Source organism: Hyla sarda, unplaced genomic scaffold (assembly GCF_029499605.1).
Source record: "Hyla sarda isolate aHylSar1 unplaced genomic scaffold, aHylSar1.hap1 scaffold_1113, whole genome shotgun sequence".
In the NCBI taxonomy this organism is placed as follows: domain Eukaryota; kingdom Metazoa; phylum Chordata; class Amphibia; order Anura; family Hylidae; genus Hyla; species Hyla sarda.
Window position 1 is genome coordinate 63,190 of NW_026607734.1, and position 27,017 is coordinate 90,206.

General features: G+C 46.1%; 12 non-coding genes across 12 annotated transcripts; all 12 read left to right on the plus strand.

Moving 5' to 3' along the window:
* The first annotated feature begins 306 nt into the window (after positions 1-306).
* On the plus strand, positions 307-497 carry LOC130301170 (U2 spliceosomal RNA). Its single transcript, XR_008851853.1, has one exon. It is a non-coding gene; the product is annotated as a U2 spliceosomal RNA (small nuclear RNA).
* A 2,089-nt stretch (positions 498-2,586) lies between these two features.
* Positions 2,587-2,777, plus strand: LOC130301171 (U2 spliceosomal RNA). Its single transcript, XR_008851854.1, has one exon. It is a non-coding gene; the product is annotated as a U2 spliceosomal RNA (small nuclear RNA).
* Positions 2,778-4,870: 2,093 nt separating this feature from the next.
* LOC130301172 (U2 spliceosomal RNA) lies at positions 4,871-5,061 on the plus strand. Its single transcript, XR_008851856.1, has one exon. It is a non-coding gene; the product is annotated as a U2 spliceosomal RNA (small nuclear RNA).
* Positions 5,062-7,145: 2,084 nt separating this feature from the next.
* On the plus strand, positions 7,146-7,336 carry LOC130301173 (U2 spliceosomal RNA). The gene has a single exon (XR_008851857.1). It is a non-coding gene; the product is annotated as a U2 spliceosomal RNA (small nuclear RNA).
* Positions 7,337-9,419: 2,083 nt separating this feature from the next.
* Positions 9,420-9,610, plus strand: LOC130301174 (U2 spliceosomal RNA). Its single transcript, XR_008851858.1, has one exon. It is a non-coding gene; the product is annotated as a U2 spliceosomal RNA (small nuclear RNA).
* Positions 9,611-11,694: 2,084 nt separating this feature from the next.
* On the plus strand, positions 11,695-11,885 carry LOC130301175 (U2 spliceosomal RNA). The gene has a single exon (XR_008851859.1). It is a non-coding gene; the product is annotated as a U2 spliceosomal RNA (small nuclear RNA).
* A 2,084-nt stretch (positions 11,886-13,969) lies between these two features.
* Positions 13,970-14,160, plus strand: LOC130301176 (U2 spliceosomal RNA). The gene has a single exon (XR_008851860.1). It is a non-coding gene; the product is annotated as a U2 spliceosomal RNA (small nuclear RNA).
* A 2,080-nt stretch (positions 14,161-16,240) lies between these two features.
* On the plus strand, positions 16,241-16,431 carry LOC130301177 (U2 spliceosomal RNA). Its single transcript, XR_008851861.1, has one exon. It is a non-coding gene; the product is annotated as a U2 spliceosomal RNA (small nuclear RNA).
* A 2,089-nt stretch (positions 16,432-18,520) lies between these two features.
* LOC130301179 (U2 spliceosomal RNA) lies at positions 18,521-18,711 on the plus strand. Its single transcript, XR_008851862.1, has one exon. It is a non-coding gene; the product is annotated as a U2 spliceosomal RNA (small nuclear RNA).
* Positions 18,712-20,799: 2,088 nt separating this feature from the next.
* On the plus strand, positions 20,800-20,990 carry LOC130301181 (U2 spliceosomal RNA). The gene has a single exon (XR_008851864.1). It is a non-coding gene; the product is annotated as a U2 spliceosomal RNA (small nuclear RNA).
* A 2,093-nt stretch (positions 20,991-23,083) lies between these two features.
* On the plus strand, positions 23,084-23,274 carry LOC130301182 (U2 spliceosomal RNA). The gene has a single exon (XR_008851865.1). It is a non-coding gene; the product is annotated as a U2 spliceosomal RNA (small nuclear RNA).
* A 2,087-nt stretch (positions 23,275-25,361) lies between these two features.
* On the plus strand, positions 25,362-25,552 carry LOC130301183 (U2 spliceosomal RNA). Its single transcript, XR_008851867.1, has one exon. It is a non-coding gene; the product is annotated as a U2 spliceosomal RNA (small nuclear RNA).
* The last annotated feature ends 1,465 nt before the right edge of the window (positions 25,553-27,017 follow it).

The window sequence follows — 27,017 nt, forward strand, 5'->3', positions numbered from 1 at the left end:
TGTGCTTGTGTGTGTGTTTCCTATGCAGATCCTAAGCCCAGTGTCACATGCAAGTAGGAGGAGTAAGAAGGGTTCCTGGCAAATCCGGGTTATGGATTGCATTTAAAAAGGCCCCGTGGGAGTGCAATGGGCCCCTGTCTTGCTGCTTAGCAATAATGGTATGGGTTTAGGTTCTGCTGTGTGTACTGGTGGTTGACTGCCCCCCAGCCCAGAGTGTGCATGGAAAATTGTCTGGCAGCCTCCCTGACAGCAAGCAGTGATAGTGCCCATGAAGGGGACCTTGTTGGGCCCGCCCCTTTCACGGTTATCGCTTCTCGGCCTTTTGGCTAAGATCAAGTGTAGTATCTGTTCTTATCAGTTTAATATCTGATACGTCCCCTATCTGGGGACCATATATTAAATGGATTTTTGAGAACGGGGGCCGATTTCGAAGCTTGCTTCCGTCGCCCTATGCATTGACCCGATATGGCAGTATCTTCGGGTACAGTGCACCACCCCCTTACAGGGTTAAAAAGAAAGATTCCTACTTTCATTGCTACCTGCTTGCTGGCTAGCCAGCTAGCCAGCCCTGTGGGCCTTGCTGCTGCTGCTGCTGCAGCCAAAAAACAAAAGGTGGTGCTGCTGCTGCTTCTGCTTCTGCTTGTGTCTGGCCGCTGTTGGAGCGTCCAGGCACAGGACTTCTGCTGCTGCTGACTAAATGGCCTCCTTAATTGGATCATTTGAGTAGCCAGCACACCTGTGCAGGTAGGGCATGACATGATAGGCAGCTGCCTTGATAGCGGGTGGGTGCTGAATGTTCCTAATTGACAAAATAAGATTAATGCTTATGAAGAAATATAAAATCTCATCCCTTCCCCAATATCGCGCCACACCCCTACCCCTTAATTCCCTGGTTGAACTTGATGGACATATGTCTTTTTTCGACCGTACTAACTATGTAACTATGTAACATAACATGGGGGGGGGGGGGGGGGTCTCCTGGCTGTTCACACAGGTGTGTCATTGCTGTACATTGACCATGCATTGCTTCTGTGGTATTGCAAAGGCAAAGACAAATGCTTCCAGCCATCCATTGCACTAATGGATTGGTCATCAGCTGGCTGTCTATGTCCCGCATCAATATAGACCAAAGTACAGAGGGTTAGGCTATGCTATTGTGCACCTACCTGATGCATCAGAAGGTGCGAGGCCCTTGCTAAATTCTGTGCACAGACTTTGAGATCTATGCTTTAGACTGTATCTAAACCTGCTCCAACATGGACTGACATTCTGGCCTACTTTCAGCCGATGCGACTTGTCTGTCGCTGAACAGTCGCTTTTTATGTATTCAGCACCTATGTATAATGTTGTAAAAATGCTCTAGAAGCTAAAGTCGCAGAAATGTCACACATATTTGGCCTGCAACTTTCTGTGCGACAAATTCAGACAGGAAAAATCAGTATAAATCCTTAGAAAATTATCCCCCAGTGTCTCCATCTGCTGGCGGTATTGAATAAGCATTGCTGCACTGATGGGGTATGCATTAGACGAAAAAAAAGAAGAAAAAGAAGAAGAATACGCCCAGAAAAGAGGCGAAAAGGAGAAAAACGTAAAAAAACGTGAAAAAAAAGTAAGAGGAAGAGAAGGGAAAAAAAGGTGGAAATGGGTTTAAAAGTGATTTCGGCGGAGAAATATATATATATATATATATATATATATATATATATATATATACGCGCACACACACACATATATATAAACGTATTCTCCGTTGAGATATTGCAGCCGCTGCTGTGTCCAGGCCCAGGAGCCTTAGCACTGTGCTGTGATGTCACTCAATACCACTGACATCACTAGGTGTAAACAACATCTCTCCTTTGCTGTGTATGTGACTATGGAGCTGTTTGGTGATGTCGTCTATTATGGCCTTCATAGAAGCAACAGGAGATTGTTGCATCCATCTAGAACCCTCAGAACTACAGTGCTATGATGTCACTCACTTCCACAGGCCTTGCAGAGTGTAAACAACAACAACCCAGCTTTGTTGTGTATGTAACCATAGGGATTTGTGATGTCACCTAGAACCTTCACAGCAGCGACAGCTTTATGAGGAGCATCAGCACTGCTCTGCCTGAGCAGAACCATCACCGCCATAGGTTGTCAAATAACCCGGGTTTAACCCACACAGGTAAGTCCAATGGGGTGCAGGCATGTCCTCTATGCTTACAGCTTCCCGTGGGTGTTGGTTTGATACCGTTTGGGGACAGCCAAGGAGGCATCTGCAGGCAACAAAGGTAGGTGTGTGCTTGTGTGTGTGTTTCCTATGCAGATCCTAAGCCCAGTGTCACATGCAAGTAGGAGGAGTAAGAAGGGTTCCTGGCAAATCCGGGTTATGGATTGCATTTAAAAAGGCCCCGTGGGAGTGCAATGGGCCCCTGTCTTGCTGCTTAGCAATAATGGTATGGGTTTAGGTTCTGCTGTGTGTACTGGTGGTTGACTGCCCCCCAGCCCAGAGTGTGCATGGAAAATTGTCTGGCAGCCTCCCTGACAGCAAGCAGTGATAGTGCCCATGAAGGGGACCTTGTTGGGCCCGCCCCTTTCACGGTTATCGCTTCTCGGCCTTTTGGCTAAGATCAAGTGTAGTATCTGTTCTTATCAGTTTAATATCTGATACGTCCCCTATCTGGGGACCATATATTAAATGGATTTTTGAGAACGGGGGCCGATTTCGAAGCTTGCTTCCGTCGCCCTATGCATTGACCCGATATGGCAGTATCTTCGGGTACAGTGCACCACCCCCTTACAGGGTTAAAAAGAAAGATTCCTACTTTCATTGCTACCTGCTTGCTGGCTAGCCAGCTAGCCAGCCCTGTGGGCCTTGCTGCTGCTGCTGCTGCAGCCAAAAAACAAAAGGTGGTGCTGCTGCTGCTTCTGCTTCTGCTTGTGTCTGGCCGCTGTTGGAGCGTCCAGGCACAGGACTTCTGCTGCTGCTGACTAAATGGCCTCCTTAATTGGATCATTTGAGTAGCCAGCACACCTGTGCAGGTAGGGCATGACATGATAGGCAGCTGCCTTGATAGCGGGTGGGTGCTGAATGTTCCTAATTGACAAAATAAGATTAATGCTTATGAAGAAATATAAAATCTCATCCCTTCCCCAATATCGCGCCACACCCCTACCCCTTAATTCCCTGGTTGAACTTGATGGACATATGTCTTTTTTCGACCGTACTAACTATGTAACTATGTAACATAACATGGGGGGGGGGGGGGGGGGGGGTCTCCTGGCTGTTCACACAGGTGTGTCATTGCTGTACATTGACCATGCATTGCTTCTGTGGTATTGCAAAGGCAAAGACAAATGCTTCCAGCCATCCATTGCACTAATGGATTGGTCATCAGCTGGCTGTCTATGTCCCGCATCAATATAGACCAAAGTACAGAGGGTTAGGCTATGCTATTGTGCACCTACCTGATGCATCAGAAGGTGCGAGGCCCTTGCTAAATTCTGTGCACAGACTTTGAGATCTATGCTTTAGACTGTATCTAAACCTGCTCCAACATGGACTGACATTCTGGCCTACTTTCAGCCGATGCGACTTGTCTGTCGCTGAACAGTCGCTTTTTATGTATTCAGCACCTATGTATAATGTTGTAAAAATGCTCTAGAAGCTAAAGTCGCAGAAATGTCACACATATTTGGCCTGCAACTTTCTGTGCGACAAATTCAGACAGGAAAAATCAGTATAAATCCTTAGAAAATTATCCCCCAGTGTCTCCATCTGCTGGCGGTATTGAATAAGCATTGCTGCACTGATGGGGTATGCATTAGACGAAAAAAAAGAAGAAAAAGAAGAATAATACGCCCAGAAAAGAGGCGAAAAGGAGAAAAACGTAAAAAAACGTGAAAAAAAAGTAAGAGGAAGAGAAGGGAAAAAAAGGTGGAAATGGGTTTAAAAGTGATTTCGGCGGAGAAATATATATATATATATATATATATATATATATATATATATATACGCGCACACACACACATATATATAAACGTATTCTCCGTTGAGATATTGCAGCCGCTGCTGTGTCCAGGCCCAGGAGCCTTAGCACTGTGCTGTGATGTCACTCAATACCACTGACATCACTAGGTGTAAACAACATCTCTCCTTTGCTGTGTATGTGACTATGGAGCTGTTTGGTGATGTCGTCTATTATGGCCTTCATAGAAGCAACAGGAGATTGTTGCATCCATCTAGAACCCTCAGAACTACAGTGCTATGATGTCACTCACTTCCACAGGCCTTGCAGAGTGTAAACAACAACAACCCAGCTTTGTTGTGTATGTAACCATAGGGATTTGTGATGTCACCTAGAACCTTCACAGCAGCGACAGCTTTATGAGGAGCATCAGCACTGCTCTGCCTGAGCAGAACCATCACCGCCATAGGTTGTCAAATAACCCGGGTTTAACCCACACAGGTAAGTCCAATGGGGTGCAGGCATGTCCTCTATGCTTACAGCTTCCCGTGGGTGTTGGTTTGATACCGTTTGGGGACAGCCAAGGAGGCATCTGCAGGCAACAAAGGTAGGTGTGTGCTTGTGTGTGTGTTTCCTATGCAGATCCTAAGCCCAGTGTCACATGCAAGTAGGAGGAGTAAGAAGGGTTCCTGGCAAATCCGGGTTATGGATTGCATTTAAAAAGGCCCCGTGGGAGTGCAATGGGCCCCTGTCTTGCTGCTTAGCAATAATGGTATGGGTTTAGGTTCTGCTGTGTGTACTGGTGGTTGACTGCCCCCCAGCCCAGAGTGTGCATGGAAAATTGTCTGGCAGCCTCCCTGACAGCAAGCAGTGATAGTGCCCATGAAGGGGACCTTGTTGGGCCCGCCCCTTTCACGGTTATCGCTTCTCGGCCTTTTGGCTAAGATCAAGTGTAGTATCTGTTCTTATCAGTTTAATATCTGATACGTCCCCTATCTGGGGACCATATATTAAATGGATTTTTGAGAACGGGGGCCGATTTCGAAGCTTGCTTCCGTCGCCCTATGCATTGACCCGATATGGCAGTATCTTCGGGTACAGTGCACCACCCCCTTACAGGGTTAAAAAGAAAGATTCCTACTTTCATTGCTACCTGCTTGCTGGCTAGCCAGCTAGCCAGCCCTGTGGGCCTTGCTGCTGCTGCTGCTGCAGCCAAAAAACAAAAGGTGGTGCTGCTGCTGCTTCTGCTTCTGCTTGTGTCTGGCCGCTGTTGGAGCGTCCAGGCACAGGACTTCTGCTGCTGCTGACTAAATGGCCTCCTTAATTGGATCATTTGAGTAGCCAGCACACCTGTGCAGGTAGGGCATGACATGATAGGCAGCTGCCTTGATAGCGGGTGGGTGCTGAATGTTCCTAATTGACAAAATAAGATTAATGCTTATGAAGAAATATAAAATCTCATCCCTTCCCCAATATCGCGCCACACCCCTACCCCTTAATTCCCTGGTTGAACTTGATGGACATATGTCTTTTTTCGACCGTACTAACTATGTAACTATGTAACATAACATGGGGGGGGGTCTCCTGGCTGTTCACACAGGTGTGTCATTGCTGTACATTGACCATGCATTGCTTCTGTGGTATTGCAAAGGCAAAGACAAATGCTTCCAGCCATCCATTGCACTAATGGATTGGTCATCAGCTGGCTGTCTATGTCCCGCATCAATATAGACCAAAGTACAGAGGGTTAGGCTATGCTATTGTGCACCTACCTGATGCATCAGAAGGTGCGAGGCCCTTGCTAAATTCTGTGCACAGACTTTGAGATCTATGCTTTAGACTGTATCTAAACCTGCTCCAACATGGACTGACATTCTGGCCTACTTTCAGCCGATGCGACTTGTCTGTCGCTGAACAGTCGCTTTTTATGTATTCAGCACCTATGTATAATGTTGTAAAAATGCTCTAGAAGCTAAAGTCGCAGAAATGTCACACATATTTGGCCTGCAACTTTCTGTGCGACAAATTCAGACAGGAAAAATCAGTATAAATCCTTAGAAAATTATCCCCCAGTGTCTCCATCTGCTGGCGGTATTGAATAAGCATTGCTGCACTGATGGGGTATGCATTAGACGAAAAAAAAGAAGAAAAAGAAGAATAATACGCCCAGAAAAGAGGCGAAAAGGAGAAAAACGTAAAAAAACGTGAAAAAAAAGTAAGAGGAAGAGAAGGGAAAAAAAGGTGGAAATGGGTTTAAAAGTGATTTCGGCGGAGAAATATATATATATATATATATATATATATATATATATATATATATACGCGCACACACACACATATATATAAACGTATTCTCCGTTGAGATATTGCAGCCGCTGCTGTGTCCAGGCCCAGGAGCCTTAGCACTGTGCTGTGATGTCACTCAATACCACTGACATCACTAGGTGTAAACAACATCTCTCCTTTGCTGTGTATGTGACTATGGAGCTGTTTGGTGATGTCGTCTATTATGGCCTTCATAGAAGCAACAGGAGATTGTTGCATCCATCTAGAACCCTCAGAACTACAGTGCTATGATGTCACTCACTTCCACAGGCCTTGCAGAGTGTAAACAACAACAACCCAGCTTTGTTGTGTATGTAACCATAGGGATTTGTGATGTCACCTAGAACCTTCACAGCAGCGACAGCTTTATGAGGAGCATCAGCACTGCTCTGCCTGAGCAGAACCATCACCTGCCATAGGTTGTCAAATAACCCGGGTTTAACCCACACAGGTAAGTCCAATGGGGTGCAGGCATGTCCTCTATGCTTACAGCTTCCCGTGGGTGTTGGTTTGATACCGTTTGGGGACAGCCAAGGAGGCATCTGCAGGCAACAAAGGTAGGTGTGTGCTTGTGTGTGTGTTTCCTATGCAGATCCTAAGCCCAGTGTCACATGCAAGTAGGAGGAGTAAGAAGGGTTCCTGGCAAATCCGGGTTATGGATTGCATTTAAAAAGGCCCCGTGGGAGTGCAATGGGCCCCTGTCTTGCTGCTTAGCAATAATGGTATGGGTTTAGGTTCTGCTGTGTGTACTGGTGGTTGACTGCCCCCCAGCCCAGAGTGTGCATGGAAAATTGTCTGGCAGCCTCCCTGACAGCAAGCAGTGATAGTGCCCATGAAGGGGACCTTGTTGGGCCCGCCCCTTTCACGGTTATCGCTTCTCGGCCTTTTGGCTAAGATCAAGTGTAGTATCTGTTCTTATCAGTTTAATATCTGATACGTCCCCTATCTGGGGACCATATATTAAATGGATTTTTGAGAACGGGGGCCGATTTCGAAGCTTGCTTCCGTCGCCCTATGCATTGACCCGATATGGCAGTATCTTCGGGTACAGTGCACCACCCCCTTACAGGGTTAAAAAGAAAGATTCCTACTTTCATTGCTACCTGCTTGCTGGCTAGCCAGCTAGCCAGCCCTGTGGGCCTTGCTGCTGCTGCTGCTGCAGCCAAAAAACAAAAGGTGGTGCTGCTGCTGCTTCTGCTTCTGCTTGTGTCTGGCCGCTGTTGGAGCGTCCAGGCACAGGACTTCTGCTGCTGCTGACTAAATGGCCTCCTTAATTGGATCATTTGAGTAGCCAGCACACCTGTGCAGGTAGGGCATGACATGATAGGCAGCTGCCTTGATAGCGGGTGGGTGCTGAATGTTCCTAATTGACAAAATAAGATTAATGCTTATGAAGAAATATAAAATCTCATCCCTTCCCCAATATCGCGCCACACCCCTACCCCTTAATTCCCTGGTTGAACTTGATGGACATATGTCTTTTTTCGACCGTACTAACTATGTAACTATGTAACATAACATGGGGGGGGGGGTCTCCTGGCTGTTCACACAGGTGTGTCATTGCTGTACATTGACCATGCATTGCTTCTGTGGTATTGCAAAGGCAAAGACAAATGCTTCCAGCCATCCATTGCACTAATGGATTGGTCATCAGCTGGCTGTCTATGTCCCGCATCAATATAGACCAAAGTACAGAGGGTTAGGCTATGCTATTGTGCACCTACCTGATGCATCAGAAGGTGCGAGGCCCTTGCTAAATTCTGTGCACAGACTTTGAGATCTATGCTTTAGACTGTATCTAAACCTGCTCCAACATGGACTGACATTCTGGCCTACTTTCAGCCGATGCGACTTGTCTGTCGCTGAACAGTCGCTTTTTATGTATTCAGCACCTATGTATAATGTTGTAAAAATGCTCTAGAAGCTAAAGTCGCAGAAATGTCACACATATTTGGCCTGCAACTTTCTGTGCGACAAATTCAGACAGGAAAAATCAGTATAAATCCTTAGAAAATTATCCCCCAGTGTCTCCATCTGCTGGCGGTATTGAATAAGCATTGCTGCACTGATGGGGTATGCATTAGACGAAAAAAAAGAAGAAAAAGAAGAATAATACGCCCAGAAAAGAGGCGAAAAGGAGAAAAACGTAAAAAAACGTGAAAAAAAAGTAAGAGGAAGAGAAGGGAAAAAAAGGTGGAAATGGGTTTAAAAGTGATTTCGGCGGAGAAATATATATATATATATATATATATATATATATATATATATATACGCGCACACACACACATATATATAAACGTATTCTCCGTTGAGATATTGCAGCCGCTGCTGTGTCCAGGCCCAGGAGCCTTAGCACTGTGCTGTGATGTCACTCAATACCACTGACATCACTAGGTGTAAACAACATCTCTCCTTTGCTGTGTATGTGACTATGGAGCTGTTTGGTGATGTCGTCTATTATGGCCTTCATAGAAGCAACAGGAGATTGTTGCATCCATCTAGAACCCTCAGAACTACAGTGCTATGATGTCACTCACTTCCACAGGCCTTGCAGAGTGTAAACAACAACAACCCAGCTTTGTTGTGTATGTAACCATAGGGATTTGTGATGTCACCTAGAACCTTCACAGCAGCGACAGCTTTATGAGGAGCATCAGCACTGCTCTGCCTGAGCAGAACCATCACCGCCATAGGTTGTCAAATAACCCGGGTTTAACCCACACAGGTAAGTCCAATGGGGTGCAGGCATGTCCTCTATGCTTACAGCTTCCCGTGGGTGTTGGTTTGATACCGTTTGGGGACAGCCAAGGAGGCATCTGCAGGCAACAAAGGTAGGTGTGTGCTTGTGTGTGTGTTTCCTATGCAGATCCTAAGCCCAGTGTCACATGCAAGTAGGAGGAGTAAGAAGGGTTCCTGGCAAATCCGGGTTATGGATTGCATTTAAAAAGGCCCCGTGGGAGTGCAATGGGCCCCTGTCTTGCTGCTTAGCAATAATGGTATGGGTTTAGGTTCTGCTGTGTGTACTGGTGGTTGACTGCCCCCCAGCCCAGAGTGTGCATGGAAAATTGTCTGGCAGCCTCCCTGACAGCAAGCAGTGATAGTGCCCATGAAGGGGACCTTGTTGGGCCCGCCCCTTTCACGGTTATCGCTTCTCGGCCTTTTGGCTAAGATCAAGTGTAGTATCTGTTCTTATCAGTTTAATATCTGATACGTCCCCTATCTGGGGACCATATATTAAATGGATTTTTGAGAACGGGGGCCGATTTCGAAGCTTGCTTCCGTCGCCCTATGCATTGACCCGATATGGCAGTATCTTCGGGTACAGTGCACCACCCCCTTACAGGGTTAAAAAGAAAGATTCCTACTTTCATTGCTACCTGCTTGCTGGCTAGCCAGCTAGCCAGCCCTGTGGGCCTTGCTGCTGCTGCTGCTGCAGCCAAAAAACAAAAGGTGGTGCTGCTGCTGCTTCTGCTTCTGCTTGTGTCTGGCCGCTGTTGGAGCGTCCAGGCACAGGACTTCTGCTGCTGCTGACTAAATGGCCTCCTTAATTGGATCATTTGAGTAGCCAGCACACCTGTGCAGGTAGGGCATGACATGATAGGCAGCTGCCTTGATAGCGGGTGGGTGCTGAATGTTCCTAATTGACAAAATAAGATTAATGCTTATGAAGAAATATAAAATCTCATCCCTTCCCCAATATCGCGCCACACCCCTACCCCTTAATTCCCTGGTTGAACTTGATGGACATATGTCTTTTTTCGACCGTACTAACTATGTAACTATGTAACATAACATGGGGGGGGGGGTCTCCTGGCTGTTCACACAGGTGTGTCATTGCTGTACATTGACCATGCATTGCTTCTGTGGTATTGCAAAGGCAAAGACAAATGCTTCCAGCCATCCATTGCACTAATGGATTGGTCATCAGCTGGCTGTCTATGTCCCGCATCAATATAGACCAAAGTACAGAGGGTTAGGCTATGCTATTGTGCACCTACCTGATGCATCAGAAGGTGCGAGGCCCTTGCTAAATTCTGTGCACAGACTTTGAGATCTATGCTTTAGACTGTATCTAAACCTGCTCCAACATGGACTGACATTCTGGCCTACTTTCAGCCGATGCGACTTGTCTGTCGCTGAACAGTCGCTTTTTATGTATTCAGCACCTATGTATAATGTTGTAAAAATGCTCTAGAAGCTAAAGTCGCAGAAATGTCACACATATTTGGCCTGCAACTTTCTGTGCGACAAATTCAGACAGGAAAAATCAGTATAAAAATCCTTAGAAAATTATCCCCCAGTGTCTCCATCTGCTGGCGGTATTGAATAAGCATTGCTGCACTGATGGGGTATGCATTAGACGAAAAAAAAGAAGAAAAAGAAGAATAATACGCCCAGAAAAGAGGCGAAAAGGAGAAAAACGTAAAAAAACGTGAAAAAAAAGTAAGAGGAAGAGAAGGGAAAAAAAGGTGGAAATGGGTTTAAAAGTGATTTCGGCGGAGAAATATATATATATATATATATATATATATATATATATATATATATACGCGCACACACACACATATATATAAACGTATTCTCCGTTGAGATATTGCAGCCGCTGCTGTGTCCAGGCCCAGGAGCCTTAGCACTGTGCTGTGATGTCACTCAATACCACTGACATCACTAGGTGTAAACAACATCTCTCCTTTGCTGTGTATGTGACTATGGAGCTGTTTGGTGATGTCGTCTATTATGGCCTTCATAGAAGCAACAGGAGATTGTTGCATCCATCTAGAACCCTCAGAACTACAGTGCTATGATGTCACTCACTTCCACAGGCCTTGCAGAGTGTAAACAACAACCCAGCTTTGTTGTGTATGTAACCATAGGGATTTGTGATGTCACCTAGAACCTTCACAGCAGCGACAGCTTTATGAGGAGCATCAGCACTGCTCTGCCTGAGCAGAACCATCACCGCCATAGGTTGTCAAATAACCCGGGTTTAACCCACACAGGTAAGTCCAATGGGGTGCAGGCATGTCCTCTATGCTTACAGCTTCCCGTGGGTGTTGGTTTGATACCGTTTGGGGACAGCCAAGGAGGCATCTGCAGGCAACAAAGGTAGGTGTGTGCTTGTGTGTGTGTTTCCTATGCAGATCCTAAGCCCAGTGTCACATGCAAGTAGGAGGAGTAAGAAGGGTTCCTGGCAAATCCGGGTTATGGATTGCATTTAAAAAGGCCCCGTGGGAGTGCAATGGGCCCCTGTCTTGCTGCTTAGCAATAATGGTATGGGTTTAGGTTCTGCTGTGTGTACTGGTGGTTGACTGCCCCCCAGCCCAGAGTGTGCATGGAAAATTGTCTGGCAGCCTCCCTGACAGCAAGCAGTGATAGTGCCCATGAAGGGGACCTTGTTGGGCCCGCCCCTTTCACGGTTATCGCTTCTCGGCCTTTTGGCTAAGATCAAGTGTAGTATCTGTTCTTATCAGTTTAATATCTGATACGTCCCCTATCTGGGGACCATATATTAAATGGATTTTTGAGAACGGGGGCCGATTTCGAAGCTTGCTTCCGTCGCCCTATGCATTGACCCGATATGGCAGTATCTTCGGGTACAGTGCACCACCCCCTTACAGGGTTAAAAAGAAAGATTCCTACTTTCATTGCTACCTGCTTGCTGGCTAGCCAGCTAGCCAGCCCTGTGGGCCTTGCTGCTGCTGCTGCTGCAGCCAAAAAACAAAAGGTGGTGCTGCTGCTGCTTCTGCTTCTGCTTGTGTCTGGCCGCTGTTGGAGCGTCCAGGCACAGGACTTCTGCTGCTGCTGACTAAATGGCCTCCTTAATTGGATCATTTGAGTAGCCAGCACACCTGTGCAGGTAGGGCATGACATGATAGGCAGCTGCCTTGATAGCGGGTGGGTGCTGAATGTTCCTAATTGACAAAATAAGATTAATGCTTATGAAGAAATATAAAATCTCATCCCTTCCCCAATATCGCGCCACACCCCTACCCCTTAATTCCCTGGTTGAACTTGATGGACATATGTCTTTTTTCGACCGTACTAACTATGTAACTATGTAACATAACATGGGGGGGGGGGGTCTCCTGGCTGTTCACACAGGTGTGTCATTGCTGTACATTGACCATGCATTGCTTCTGTGGTATTGCAAAGGCAAAGACAAATGCTTCCAGCCATCCATTGCACTAATGGATTGGTCATCAGCTGGCTGTCTATGTCCCGCATCAATATAGACCAAAGTACAGAGGGTTAGGCTATGCTATTGTGCACCTACCTGATGCATCAGAAGGTGCGAGGCCCTTGCTAAATTCTGTGCACAGACTTTGAGATCTATGCTTTAGACTGTATCTAAACCTGCTCCAACATGGACTGACATTCTGGCCTACTTTCAGCCGATGCGACTTGTCTGTCGCTGAACAGTCGCTTTTTATGTATTCAGCACCTATGTATAATGTTGTAAAAATGCTCTAGAAGCTAAAGTCGCAGAAATGTCACACATATTTGGCCTGCAACTTTCTGTGCGACAAATTCAGACAGGAAAAATCAGTATAAATCCTTAGAAAATTATCCCCCAGTGTCTCCATCTGCTGGCGGTATTGAATAAGCATTGCTGCACTGATGGGGTATGCATTAGACGAAAAAAAAGAAGAAAAAGAAGAATAATACGCCCAGAAAAGAGGCGAAAAGGAGAAAAACGTAAAAAAACGTGAAAAAAAAGTAAGAGGAAGAGAAGGGAAAAAAAGGTGGAAATGGGTTTAAAAGTGATTTCGGCGGAGAAATATATATATATATATATATATATATATATATATATATATATACGCGCACACACACACATATATATAAACGTATTCTCCGTTGAGATATTGCAGCCGCTGCTGTGTCCAGGCCCAGGAGCCTTAGCACTGTGCTGTGATGTCACTCAATACCACTGACATCACTAGGTGTAAACAACATCTCTCCTTTGCTGTGTATGTGACTATGGAGCTGTTTGGTGATGTCGTCTATTATGGCCTTCATAGAAGCAACAGGAGATTGTTGCATCCATCTAGAACCCTCAGAACTACAGTGCTATGATGTCACTCACTTCCACAGGCCTTGCAGAGTGTAAACAACAACAACCCAGCTTTGTTGTGTATGTAACCATAGGGATTTGTGATGTCACCTAGAACCTTCACAGCAGCGACAGCTTTATGAGGAGCATCAGCACTGCTCTGCCTGAGCAGAACCATCACCGCCATAGGTTGTCAAATAACCCGGGTTTAACCCACACAGGTAAGTCCAATGGGGTGCAGGCATGTCCTCTATGCTTACAGCTTCCCGTGGGTGTTGGTTTGATACCGTTTGGGGACAGCCAAGGAGGCATCTGCAGGCAACAAAGGTAGGTGTGTGCTTGTGTGTGTGTTTCCTATGCAGATCCTAAGCCCAGTGTCACATGCAAGTAGGAGGAGTAAGAAGGGTTCCTGGCAAATCCGGGTTATGGATTGCATTTAAAAAGGCCCCGTGGGAGTGCAATGGGCCCCTGTCTTGCTGCTTAGCAATAATGGTATGGGTTTAGGTTCTGCTGTGTGTACTGGTGGTTGACTGCCCCCCAGCCCAGAGTGTGCATGGAAAATTGTCTGGCAGCCTCCCTGACAGCAAGCAGTGATAGTGCCCATGAAGGGGACCTTGTTGGGCCCGCCCCTTTCACGGTTATCGCTTCTCGGCCTTTTGGCTAAGATCAAGTGTAGTATCTGTTCTTATCAGTTTAATATCTGATACGTCCCCTATCTGGGGACCATATATTAAATGGATTTTTGAGAACGGGGGCCGATTTCGAAGCTTGCTTCCGTCGCCCTATGCATTGACCCGATATGGCAGTATCTTCGGGTACAGTGCACCACCCCCTTACAGGGTTAAAAAGAAAGATTCCTACTTTCATTGCTACCTGCTTGCTGGCTAGCCAGCTAGCCAGCCCTGTGGGCCTTGCTGCTGCTGCTGCTGCAGCCAAAAAACAAAAGGTGGTGCTGCTGCTGCTTCTGCTTCTGCTTGTGTCTGGCCGCTGTTGGAGCGTCCAGGCACAGGACTTCTGCTGCTGCTGACTAAATGGCCTCCTTAATTGGATCATTTGAGTAGCCAGCACACCTGTGCAGGTAGGGCATGACATGATAGGCAGCTGCCTTGATAGCGGGTGGGTGCTGAATGTTCCTAATTGACAAAATAAGATTAATGCTTATGAAGAAATATAAAATCTCATCCCTTCCCCAATATCGCGCCACACCCCTACCCCTTAATTCCCTGGTTGAACTTGATGGACATATGTCTTTTTTCGACCGTACTAACTATGTAACTATGTAACATAACATGGGGGGGGGGGGGTCTCCTGGCTGTTCACACAGGTGTGTCATTGCTGTACATTGACCATGCATTGCTTCTGTGGTATTGCAAAGGCAAAGACAAATGCTTCCAGCCATCCATTGCACTAATGGATTGGTCATCAGCTGGCTGTCTATGTCCCGCATCAATATAGACCAAAGTACAGAGGGTTAGGCTATGCTATTGTGCACCTACCTGATGCATCAGAAGGTGCGAGGCCCTTGCTAAATTCTGTGCACAGACTTTGAGATCTATGCTTTAGACTGTATCTAAACCTGCTCCAACATGGACTGACATTCTGGCCTACTTTCAGCCGATGCGACTTGTCTGTCGCTGAACAGTCGCTTTTTATGTATTCAGCACCTATGTATAATGTTGTAAAAATGCTCTAGAAGCTAAAGTCGCAGAAATGTCACACATATTTGGCCTGCAACTTTCTGTGCGACAAATTCAGACAGGAAAAATCAGTATAAATCCTTAGAAAATTATCCCCCAGTGTCTCCATCTGCTGGCGGTATTGAATAAGCATTGCTGCACTGATGGGGTATGCATTAGACGAAAAAAAAGAAGAAAAAGAAGAATAATACGCCCAGAAAAGAGGCGAAAAGGAGAAAAACGTAAAAAAACGTGAAAAAAAAGTAAGAGGAAGAGAAGGGAAAAAAAGGTGGAAATGGGTTTAAAAGTGATTTCGGCGGAGAATATATATATATATATATATATATATATATATATATATACGCGCACACACACACATATATATAAACGTATTCTCCGTTGAGATATTGCAGCCGCTGCTGTGTCCAGGCCCAGGAGCCTTAGCACTGTGCTGTGATGTCACTCAATACCACTGACATCACTAGGTGTAAACAACATCTCTCCTTTGCTGTGTATGTGACTATGGAGCTGTTTGGTGATGTCGTCTATTATGGCCTTCATAGAAGCAACAGGAGATTGTTGCATCCATCTAGAACCCTCAGAACTACAGTGCTATGATGTCACTCACTTCCACAGGCCTTGCAGAGTGTAAACAACAACAACCCAGCTTTGTTGTGTATGTAACCATAGGGATTTGTGATGTCACCTAGAACCTTCACAGCAGCGACAGCTTTATGAGGAGCATCAGCACTGCTCTGCCTGAGCAGAACCATCACCGCCATAGGTTGTCAAATAACCCGGGTTTAACCCACACAGGTAAGTCCAATGGGGTGCAGGCATGTCCTCTATGCTTACAGCTTCCCGTGGGTGTTGGTTTGATACCGTTTGGGGACAGCCAAGGAGGCATCTGCAGGCAACAAAGGTAGGTGTGTGCTTGTGTGTGTGTTTCCTATGCAGATCCTAAGCCCAGTGTGACATGCAAGTAGGAGGAGTAAGAAGGGTTCCTGGCAAATCCGGGTTATGGATTGCATTTAAAAAGGCCCCGTGGGAGTGCAATGGGCCCCTGTCTTGCTGCTTAGCAATAATGGTATGGGTTTAGGTTCTGCTGTGTGTACTGGTGGTTGACTGCCCCCCAGCCCAGAGTGTGCATGGAAAATTGTCTGGCAGCCTCCCTGACAGCAAGCAGTGATAGTGCCCATGAAGGGGACCTTGTTGGGCCCGCCCCTTTCACGGTTATCGCTTCTCGGCCTTTTGGCTAAGATCAAGTGTAGTATCTGTTCTTATCAGTTTAATATCTGATACGTCCCCTATCTGGGGACCATATATTAAATGGATTTTTGAGAACGGGGGCCGATTTCGAAGCTTGCTTCCGTCGCCCTATGCATTGACCCGATATGGCAGTATCTTCGGGTACAGTGCACCACCCCCTTACAGGGTTAAAAAGAAAGATTCCTACTTTCATTGCTACCTGCTTGCTGGCTAGCCAGCTAGCCAGCCCTGTGGGCCTTGCTGCTGCTGCTGCTGCAGCCAAAAAACAAAAGGTGGTGCTGCTGCTGCTTCTGCTTCTGCTTGTGTCTGGCCGCTGTTGGAGCGTCCAGGCACAGGACTTCTGCTGCTGCTGACTAAATGGCCTCCTTAATTGGATCATTTGAGTAGCCAGCACACCTGTGCAGGTAGGGCATGACATGATAGGCAGCTGCCTTGATAGCGGGTGGGTGCTGAATGTTCCTAATTGACAAAATAAGATTAATGCTTATGAAGAAATATAAAATCTCATCCCTTCCCCAATATCGCGCCACACCCCTACCCCTTAATTCCCTGGTTGAACTTGATGGACATATGTCTTTTTTCGACCGTACTAACTATGTAACTATGTAACATAACATGGGGGGGGGGGTCTCCTGGCTGTTCACACAGGTGTGTCATTGCTGTACATTGACCATGCATTGCTTCTGTGGTATTGCAAAGGCAAAGACAAATGCTTCCAGCCATCCATTGCACTAATGGATTGGTCATCAGCTGGCTGTCTATGTCCCGCATCAATATAGACCAAAGTACAGAGGGTTAGGCTATGCTATTGTGCACCTACCTGATGCATCAGAAGGTGCGAGGCCCTTGCTAAATTCTGTGCACAGACTTTGAGATCTATGCTTTAGACTGTATCTAAACCTGCTCCAACATGGACTGACATTCTGGCCTACTTTCAGCCGATGCGACTTGTCTGTCGCTGAACAGTCGCTTTTTATGTATTCAGCACCTATGTATAATGTTGTAAAAATGCTCTAGAAGCTAAAGTCGCAGAAATGTCACACATATTTGGCCTGCAACTTTCTGTGCGACAAATTCAGACAGGAAAAATCAGTATAAATCCTTAGAAAATTATCCCCCAGTGTCTCCATCTGCTGGCGGTATTGAATAAGCATTGCTGCACTGATGGGGTATGCATTAGACGAAAAAAAAGAAGAAAAAGAAGAATAATACGCCCAGAAAAGAGGCGAAAAGGAGAAAAACGTAAAAAAACGTGAAAAAAAAGTAAGAGGAAGAGAAGGGAAAAAAAGGTGGAAATGGGTTTAAAAGTGATTTCGGCGGAGAAATATATATATATATATATATATATATATATATATATATATATACGCGCACACACACACATATATATAAACGTATTCTCCGTTGAGATATTGCAGCCGCTGCTGTGTCCAGGCCCAGGAGCCTTAGCACTGTGCTGTGATGTCACTCAATACCACTGACATCACTAGGTGTAAACAACATCTCTCCTTTGCTGTGTATGTGACTATGGAGCTGTTTGGTGATGTCGTCTATTATGGCCTTCATAGAAGCAACAGGAGATTGTTGCATCCATCTAGAACCCTCAGAACTACAGTGCTATGATGTCACTCACTTCCACAGGCCTTGCAGAGTGTAAACAACAACAACCCAGCTTTGTTGTGTATGTAACCATAGGGATTTGTGATGTCACCTAGAACCTTCACAGCAGCGACAGCTTTATGAGGAGCATCAGCACTGCTCTGCCTGAGCAGAACCATCACCGCCATAGGTTGTCAAATAACCCGGGTTTAACCCACACAGGTAAGTCCAATGGGGTGCAGGCATGTCCTCTATGCTTACAGCTTCCCGTGGGTGTTGGTTTGATACCGTTTGGGGACAGCCAAGGAGGCATCTGCAGGCAACAAAGGTAGGTGTGTGCTTGTGTGTGTGTTTCCTATGCAGATCCTAAGCCCAGTGTCACATGCAAGTAGGAGGAGTAAGAAGGGTTCCTGGCAAATCCGGGTTATGGATTGCATTTAAAAAGGCCCCGTGGGAGTGCAATGGGCCCCTGTCTTGCTGCTTAGCAATAATGGTATGGGTTTAGGTTCTGCTGTGTGTACTGGTGGTTGACTGCCCCCCAGCCCAGAGTGTGCATGGAAAATTGTCTCTGGCAGCCTCCCTGACAGCAAGCAGTGATAGTGCCCATGAAGGGGACCTACCTTGTTGGGCCCGCCCCTTTCACGGTTATCGCTTCTCGGCCTTTTGGCTAAGATCAAGTGTAGTATCTGTTCTTATCAGTTTAATATCTGATACGTCCCCTATCTGGGGACCATATATTAAATGGATTTTTGAGAACGGGGGCCGATTTCGAAGCTTGCTTCCGTCGCCCTATGCATTGACCCGATATGGCAGTATCTTCGGGTACAGTGCACCACCCCCTTACAGGGTTAAAAAGAAAGATTCCTACTTTCATTGCTACCTGCTTGCTGGCTAGCCAGCTAGCCAGCCCTGTGGGCCTTGCTGCTGCTGCTGCTGCAGCCAAAAAACAAAAGGTGGTGCTGCTGCTGCTTCTGCTTCTGCTTGTGTCTGGCCGCTGTTGGAGCGTCCAGGCACAGGACTTCTGCTGCTGCTGACTAAATGGCCTCCTTAATTGGATCATTTGAGTAGCCAGCACACCTGTGCAGGTAGGGCATGACATGATAGGCAGCTGCCTTGATAGCGGGTGGGTGCTGAATGTTCCTAATTGACAAAATAAGATTAATGCTTATGAAGAAATATAAAATCTCATCCCTTCCCCAATATCGCGCCACACCCCTACCCCTTAATTCCCTGGTTGAACTTGATGGACATATGTCTTTTTTCGACCGTACTAACTATGTAACTATGTAACATAACATGGGGGGGGGGGGGTCTCCTGGCTGTTCACACAGGTGTGTCATTGCTGTACATTGACCATGCATTGCTTCTGTGGTATTGCAAAGGCAAAGACAAATGCTTCCAGCCATCCATTGCACTAATGGATTGGTCATCAGCTGGCTGTCTATGTCCCGCATCAATATAGACCAAAGTACAGAGGGTTAGGCTATGCTATTGTGCACCTACCTGATGCATCAGAAGGTGCGAGGCCCTTGCTAAATTCTGTGCACAGACTTTGAGATCTATGCTTTAGACTGTATCTAAACCTGCTCCAACATGGACTGACATTCTGGCCTACTTTCAGCCGATGCGACTTGTCTGTCGCTGAACAGTCGCTTTTTATGTATTCAGCACCTATGTATAATGTTGTAAAAATGCTCTAGAAGCTAAAGTCGCAGAAATGTCACACATATTTGGCCTGCAACTTTCTGTGCGACAAATTCAGACAGGAAAAATCAGTATAAATCCTTAGAAAATTATCCCCCAGTGTCTCCATCTGCTGGCGGTATTGAATAAGCATTGCTGCACTGATGGGGTATGCATTAGACGAAAAAAAAGAAGAAAAAGAAGAATAATACGCCCAGAAAAGAGGCGAAAAGGAGAAAAACGTAAAAAAACGTGAAAAAAAAGTAAGAGGAAGAGAAGGGAAAAAAAGGTGGAAATGGGTTTAAAAGTGATTTCGGCGGAGAATATATATATATATATATATATATATATATATATATATATATATATACGCGCACACACACACATATATATAAACGTATTCTCCGTTGAGATATTGCAGCCGCTGCTGTGTCCAGGCCCAGGAGCCTTAGCACTGTGCTGTGATGTCACTCAATACCACTGACATCACTAGGTGTAAACAACATCTCTCCTTTGCTGTGTATGTGACTATGGAGCTGTTTGGTGATGTCGTCTATTATGGCCTTCATAGAAGCAACAGGAGATTGTTGCATCCATCTAGAACCCTCAGAACTACAGTGCTATGATGTCACTCACTTCCACAGGCCTTGCAGAGTGTAAACAACAACAACCCAGCTTTGTTGTGTATGTAACCATAGGGATTTGTGATGTCACCTAGAACCTTCACAGCAGCGACAGCTTTATGAGGAGCATCAGCACTGCTCTGCCTGAGCAGAACCATCACCGCCATAGGTTGTCAAATAACCCGGGTTTAACCCACACAGGTAAGTCCAATGGGGTGCAGGCATGTCCTCTATGCTTACAGCTTCCCGTGGGTGTTGGTTTGATACCGTTTGGGGACAGCCAAGGAGGCATCTGCAGGCAACAAAGGTAGGTGTGTGCTTGTGTGTGTGTTTCCTATGCAGATCCTAAGCCCAGTGTCACATGCAAGTAGGAGGAGTAAGAAGGGTTCCTGGCAAATCCGGGTTATGGATTGCATTTAAAAAGGCCCCGTGGGAGTGCAATGGGCCCCTGTCTTGCTGCTTAGCAATAATGGTATGGGTTTAGGTTCTGCTGTGTGTACTGGTGGTTGACTGCCCCCCAGCCCAGAGTGTGCATGGAAAATTGTCTGGCAGCCTCCCTGACAGCAAGCAGTGATAGTGCCCATGAAGGGGACCTTGTTGGGCCCGCCCCTTTCACGGTTATCGCTTCTCGGCCTTTTGGCTAAGATCAAGTGTAGTATCTGTTCTTATCAGTTTAATATCTGATACGTCCCCTATCTGGGGACCATATATTAAATGGATTTTTGAGAACGGGGGCCGATTTCGAAGCTTGCTTCCGTCGCCCTATGCATTGACCCGATATGGCAGTATCTTCGGGTACAGTGCACCACCCCCTTACAGGGTTAAAAAGAAAGATTCCTACTTTCATTGCTACCTGCTTGCTGGCTAGCCAGCTAGCCAGCCCTGTGGGCCTTGCTGCTGCTGCTGCTGCAGCCAAAAAACAAAAGGTGGTGCTGCTGCTGCTTCTGCTTCTGCTTGTGTCTGGCCGCTGTTGGAGCGTCCAGGCACAGGACTTCTGCTGCTGCTGACTAAATGGCCTCCTTAATTGGATCATTTGAGTAGCCAGCACACCTGTGCAGGTAGGGCATGACATGATAGGCAGCTGCCTTGATAGCGGGTGGGTGCTGAATGTTCCTAATTGACAAAATAAGATTAATGCTTATGAAGAAATATAAAATCTCATCCCTTCCCCAATATCGCGCCACACCCCTACCCCTTAATTCCCTGGTTGAACTTGATGGACATATGTCTTTTTTCGACCGTACTAACTATGTAACTATGTAACATAACATGGGGGGGGGGGGTCTCCTGGCTGTTCACACAGGTGTGTCATTGCTGTACATTGACCATGCATTGCTTCTGTGGTATTGCAAAGGCAAAGACAAATGCTTCCAGCCATCCATTGCACTAATGGATTGGTCATCAGCTGGCTGTCTATGTCCCGCATCAATATAGACCAAAGTACAGAGGGTTAGGCTATGCTATTGTGCACCTACCTGATGCATCAGAAGGTGCGAGGCCCTTGCTAAATTCTGTGCACAGACTTTGAGATCTATGCTTTAGACTGTATCTAAACCTGCTCCAACATGGACTGACATTCTGGCCTACTTTCAGCCGATGCGACTTGTCTGTCGCTGAACAGTCGCTTTTTATGTATTCAGCACCTATGTATAATGTTGTAAAAATGCTCTAGAAGCTAAAGTCGCAGAAATGTCACACATATTTGGCCTGCAACTTTCTGTGCGACAAATTCAGACAGGAAAAATCAGTATAAATCCTTAGAAAATTATCCCCCAGTGTCTCCATCTGCTGGCGGTATTGAATAAGCATTGCTGCACTGATGGGGTATGCATTAGACGAAAAAAAAGAAGAAAAAGAAGAATAATACGCCCAGAAAAGAGGCGAAAAGGAGAAAAACGTAAAAAAACGTGAAAAAAAAGTAAGAGGAAGAGAAGGGAAAAAAAGGTGGAAATGGGTTTAAAAGTGATTTCGGCGGAGATATATATATATATATATATATATATATATATATATATATACGCGCACACACACACATATATATAAACGTATTCTCCGTTGAGATATTGCAGCCGCTGCTGTGTCCAGGCCCAGGAGCCTTAGCACTGTGCTGTGATGTCACTCAATACCACTGACATCACTAGGTGTAAACAACATCTCTCCTTTGCTGTGTATGTGACTATGGAGCTGTTTGGTGATGTCGTCTATTATGGCCTTCATAGAAGCAACAGGAGATTGTTGCATCCATCTAGAACCCTCAGAACGAACCCTCAGAACTACAGTGCTATGATGTCACTCACTTCCACAGGCCTTGCAGAGTGTAAACAACAACAACCCAGCTTTGTTGTGTATGTAACCATAGGGATTTGTGATGTCACCTAGAACCTTCACAGCAGCGACAGCTTTATGAGGAGCATCAGCACTGCTCTGCCTGAGCAGAACCATCACCGCCATAGGTTGTCAAATAACCCGGGTTTAACCCACACAGGTAAGTCCAATGGGGTGCAGGCATGTCCTCTATGCTTACAGCTTCCCGTGGGTGTTGGTTTGATACCGTTTGGGGACAGCCAAGGAGGCATCTGCAGGCAACAAAGGTAGGTGTGTGCTTGTGTGTGTGTTTCCTATGCAGATCCTAAGCCCAGTGTCACATGCAAGTAGGAGGAGTAAGAAGGGTTCCTGGCAAATCCGGGTTATGGATTGCATTTAAAAAGGCCCCGTGGGAGTGCAATGGGCCCCTGTCTTGCTGCTTAGCAATAATGGTATGGGTTTAGGTTCTGCTGTGTGTACTGGTGGTTGACTGCCCCCCAGCCCAGAGTGTGCATGGAAAATTGTCTGGCAGCCTCCCTGACAGCAAGCAGTGATAGTGCCCATGAAGGGGACCTTGTTGGGCCCGCCCCTTTCACGGTTATCGCTTCTCGGCCTTTTGGCTAAGATCAAGTGTAGTATCTGTTCTTATCAGTTTAATATCTGATACGTCCCCTATCTGGGGACCATATATTAAATGGATTTTTGAGAACGGGGGCCGATTTCGAAGCTTGCTTCCGTCGCCCTATGCATTGACCCGATATGGCAGTATCTTCGGGTACAGTGCACCACCCCCTTACAGGGTTAAAAAGAAAGATTCCTACTTTCATTGCTACCTGCTTGCTGGCTAGCCAGCTAGCCAGCCCTGTGGGCCTTGCTGCTGCTGCTGCAGCCAAAAAACAAAAGGTGGTGCTGCTGCTGCTTCTGCTTCTGCTTGTGTCTGGCCGCTGTTGGAGCGTCCAGGCACAGGACTTCTGCTGCTGCTGACTAAATGGCCTCCTTAATTGGATCATTTGAGTAGCCAGCACACCTGTGCAGGTAGGGCATGACATGATAGGCAGCTGCCTTGATAGCGGGTGGGTGCTGAATGTTCCTAATTGACAAAATAAGATTAATGCTTATGAAGAAATATAAAATCTCATCCCTTCCCCAATATCGCGCCACACCCCTACCCCTTAATTCCCTGGTTGAACTTGATGGACATATGTCTTTTTTCGACCGTACTAACTATGTAACTATGTAACATAACATGGGGGGGGGGGGGGGGGGTCTCCTGGCTGTTCACACAGGTGTGTCATTGCTGTACATTGACCATGCATTGCTTCTGTGGTATTGCAAAGGCAAAGACAAATGCTTCCAGCCATCCATTGCACTAATGGATTGGTCATCAGCTGGCTGTCTATGTCCCGCATCAATATAGACCAAAGTACAGAGGGTTAGGCTATGCTATTGTGCACCTACCTGATGCATCAGAAGGTGCGAGGCCCTTGCTAAATTCTGTGCACAGACTTTGAGATCTATGCTTTAGACTGTATCTAAACCTGCTCCAACATGGACTGACATTCTGGCCTACTTTCAGCCGATGCGACTTGTCTGTCGCTGAACAGTCGCTTTTTATGTATTCAGCACCTATGTATAATGTTGTAAAAATGCTCTAGAAGCTAAAGTCGCAGAAATGTCACACATATTTGGCCTGCAACTTTCTGTGCGACAAATTCAGACAGGAAAAATCAGTATAAATCCTTAGAAAATTATCCCCCAGTGTCTCCATCTGCTGGCGGTATTGAATAAGCATTGCTGCACTGATGGGGTATGCATTAGACGAAAAAAAAGAAGAAAAAGAAGAATAATACGCCCAGAAAAGAGGCGAAAAGGAGAAAAACGTAAAAAAACGTGAAAAAAAAGTAAGAGGAAGAGAAGGGAAAAAAAGGTGGAAATGGGTTTAAAAGTGATTTCGGCGGAGAAATATATATATATATATATATATATATATATATATATATATATACGCGCACACACACACATATATATAAACGTATTCTCCGTTGAGATATTGCAGCCGCTGCTGTGTCCAGGCCCAGGAGCCTTAGCACTGTGCTGTGATGTCACTCAATACCACTGACATCACTAGGTGTAAACAACATCTCTCCTTTGCTGTGTATGTGACTATGGAGCTGTTTGGTGATGTCGTCTATTATGGCCTTCATAGAAGCAACAGGAGATTGTTGCATCCATCTAGAACCCTCAGAACTACAGTGCTATGATGTCACTCACTTCCACAGGCCTTGCAGAGTGTAAACAACAACAACCCAGCTTTGTTGTGTATGTAACCATAGGGATTTGTGATGTCACCTAGAACCTTCACAGCAGCGACAGCTTTATGAGGAGCATCAGCACTGCTCTGCCTGAGCAGAACCATCACCGCCATAGGTTGTCAAATAACCCGGGTTTAACCCACACAGGTAAGTCCAATGGGGTGCAGGCATGTCCTCTATGCTTACAGCTTCCCGTGGGTGTTGGTTTGATACCGTTTGGGGACAGCCAAGGAGGCATCTGCAGGCAACAAAGGTAGGTGTGTGCTTGTGTGTGTGTTTCCTATGCAGATCCTAAGCCCAGTGTCACATGCAAGTAGGAGGAGTAAGAAGGGTTCCTGGCAAATCCGGGTTATGGATTGCATTTAAAAAGGCCCCGTGGGAGTGCAATGGGCCCCTGTCTTGCTGCTTAGCAATAATGGTATGGGTTTAGGTTCTGCTGTGTGTACTGGTGGTTGACTGCCCCCCAGCCCAGAGTGTGCATGGAAAATTGTCTGGCAGCCTCCCTGACAGCAAGCAGTGATAGTGCCCATGAAGGGGACCTTGTTGGGCCCGCCCCTTTCACGGTTATCGCTTCTCGGCCTTTTGGCTAAGATCAAGTGTAGTATCTGTTCTTATCAGTTTAATATCTGATACGTCCCCTATCTGGGGACCATATATTAAATGGATTTTTGAGAACGGGGGCCGATTTCGAAGCTTGCTTCCGTCGCCCTATGCATTGACCCGATATGGCAGTATCTTCGGGTACAGTGCACCACCCCCTTACAGGGTTAAAAAGAAAGATTCCTACTTTCATTGCTACCTGCTTGCTGGCTAGCCAGCTAGCCAGCCCTGTGGGCCTTGCTGCTGCTGCTGCTGCAGCCAAAAAACAAAAGGTGGTGCTGCTGCTGCTTCTGCTTCTGCTTGTGTCTGGCCGCTGTTGGAGCGTCCAGGCACAGGACTTCTGCTGCTGCTGACTAAATGGCCTCCTTAATTGGATCATTTGAGTAGCCAGCACACCTGTGCAGGTAGGGCATGACATGATAGGCAGCTGCCTTGATAGCGGGTGGGTGCTGAATGTTCCTAATTGACAAAATAAGATTAATGCTTATGAAGAAATATAAAATCTCATCCCTTCCCCAATATCGCGCCACACCCCTACCCCTTAATTCCCTGGTTGAACTTGATGGACATATGTCTTTTTTCGACCGTACTAACTATGTAACTATGTAACATAACATGGGGGGGGGGGGGGGGTCTCCTGGCTGTTCACACAGGTGTGTCATTGCTGTACATTGACCATGCATTGCTTCTGTGGTATTGCAAAGGCAAAGACAAATGCTTCCAGCCATCCATTGCACTAATGGATTGGTCATCAGCTGGCTGTCTATGTCCCGCATCAATATAGACCAAAGTACAGAGGGTTAGGCTATGCTATTGTGCACCTACCTGATGCATCAGAAGGTGCGAGGCCCTTGCTAAATTCTGTGCACAGACTTTGAGATCTATGCTTTAGACTGTATCTAAACCTGCTCCAACATGGACTGACATTCTGGCCTACTTTCAGCCGATGCGACTTGTCTGTCGCTGAACAGTCGCTTTTTATGTATTCAGCACCTATGTATAATGTTGTAAAAATGCTCTAGAAGCTAAAGTCACAGAAATGTCACACATATTTGGCCTGCAACTTTCTGTGCGACAAATTCAGACAGGAAAAATCAGTATAAATCCTTAGAAAATTATCCCCCAGTGTCTCCATCTGCTGGCGGTATTGAATAAGCATTGCTGCACTGATGGGGTATGCATTAGACGAAAAAAAAGAAGAAAAAGAAGAATAATACGCCCAGAAAAGAGGCGAAAAGGAGAAAAACGTAAAAAAACGTGAAAAAAAAGTAAGAGGAAGAGAAGGGAAAAAAAGGTGGAAATGGGTTTAAAAGTGATTTCGGCGGAGAAATATATATATATATATATATATATATATATATATATATATATACGCGCACACACACACATATATATAAACGTATTCTCCGTTGAGATATTGTAGCCGCTGCTGTGTCCAGGCCCAGGAGCCTTAGCACTGTGCTGTGATGTCACTCAATACCACTGACATCACTAGGTGTAAACAACATCTCTCCTTTGCTGTGTATGTGACTATGGAGCTGTTTGGTGATGTCGTCTATTATGGCCTTCATAGAAGCAACAGGAGATTGTTGCATCCATCTAGAACCCTCAGAACTACAGTG